General features: G+C 38.2%; 1 protein-coding gene across 1 annotated transcript in view; it reads left to right on the top strand.

Annotated features, from left to right (window-relative positions):
* LOC107210984 (mesothelin-like) overlaps positions 1-1,786 on the top strand; it is a 23,499-nt gene that overhangs the window by 13,572 nt on the left and 8,141 nt on the right. The gene's annotated exons all lie outside the window — the stretch shown is intronic.

Genomic DNA, 1,786 nt, shown 5'->3' with positions numbered 1-1,786 from the left:
GGATCCAGGGATGCTCCATCCTTGTTAACACCTGTGCCTTCACTCCAGCGAGTTCCTGGCACAGCAATAAAGGAGGAGCAGGCTGAGGTTCTGGGGGGGCTGCTGTGTGACCTGCCTGGGGAGTACATCACGAGCTCTGGGGGGAGCTTGCTGAAGGATTTGAGCCAGTGTGGATCTTTCCTGCCTGAGCAAGAAGAGGCCATCAGGGACGTGCTCAGCAGTGGCAACACCACCTTTGGGTATGGGTTCTTCTCCCTTCCTCAAACCCACGCTCCTCTTCAGGCCTGGGGTGAACTCCAGCCAAGGAGCTCAAAAACCCAAAAAACTTCTTGCTTTTGAGCTCTGAGTGGGTCTTTTGTGCTGTTCAGTTGAAATTATTTCAGCAGGATGAGATTCTCCTGAAAGAGAAGCGCTCATTTATCTCCTGCTCTTTATAAAAGCTTTTCCTCTGCTCTGTTTTTTATTCCCCAAAATTTCTGTGGCCTGGTGATTCCAGCTCAAGCTGTTTGTCAGGCACAGAAAACATTCTGCCTCTACCTGTCCTGTGAGAGATGCTGGATAAATCCCCAATTCCAGCACAGAGGGGGAAGCAAAATATTTTCCTTCCTGCATCAGTTGTAACTTTTCCCTAAAAAATCCTTTTTCTCTGATTCTGCTGCTCTTTTTCTATATTTTCCTTTCTCTTCCTGGCTTTCTCAGCCTCCTTTGGGCTGAATTCTTTTGGGATCCTCCCTCGTGGGGAGCTCTGTTTATCTCAGTTCTTTAGGTTTGAAGAAAACTCCTGAGCTCATTAGAATTTTGTTTCTTGTGGTTATTAGATCATCACAAAACTTGGCAGGTTTCTCCAGACTGCACAAATTTAATTCTTTGCAATCTGGAACATTTCTTTATGCTGATGGTACAACAAGGCCTCGTGGCTCACTTTGTGTTTGATGCACAAAATGGCAAAATAATAATAATAATAATAATAATAATAATAATAATATAAATTCAATATAACTATATATAATTAATATATATTATCTAATATATAAAATAATAAATGATATTCAATAATTAAATGACATTATTTATATAATATATAATAGATATTATATTACATATTTATTATATATGTTCATAATATTATAGTATATATTTTTATATATTATAATGTATGATTATAATATTATAATATATTATATATAATTATATATTTGCAATGTTATAATGTAAATATATAAATATATATATTTACATTATAACATATAAATATTATATATATTTATATGTTATATAAATATATATTTATATATATATAAATATATATATTTATTATAGATATTAGTTTATATAATATAAATTAAATAATTACAGCAAGTAAACGAAAGTAAAGCTTAAATTAAGGCCTTTCTTTTAAAACCTTTTACTTCTATGTAAAACATTTTTGTCCTCAGGCCTCCTGCAGCGTGGTCAGCCTTCACCCTGAGCCAGCTCCAGGGGCTGATCCCAGTGCTGGATCCCAGCATCCTGCAGCAGATTCCCCAGGTGGGCTCTGGGCACTTTGGGAATCGCTGCTGGGGCTCTGAGTGGGGCTCAGATCTGCTGGGGGGGTTGAACCAGGCTGATTCCAGGAGTTCCTGCTTTGGAAAGAAGCCTGGTGTCAGAGGGATGCTGCTCTGTGAGGAGGGAGGGTTCTTGGAGCTGGACAGAGTTAAATAAATAAAATAGATAATTATTAAAAAGGCCTTTAAAGGATGCACCTTGGGCACTACAAGAGCCTGGCTGAGGCTACACCCAGGATGGA

This window comes from Parus major, chromosome 14, assembly GCF_001522545.3.
Source record: "Parus major isolate Abel chromosome 14, Parus_major1.1, whole genome shotgun sequence".
NCBI lineage: Eukaryota > Metazoa > Chordata > Aves > Passeriformes > Paridae > Parus > Parus major.
Note: the sequence above shows the minus strand (reverse complement) of the source record. Positions and strands in the feature narration are given on the sequence as shown.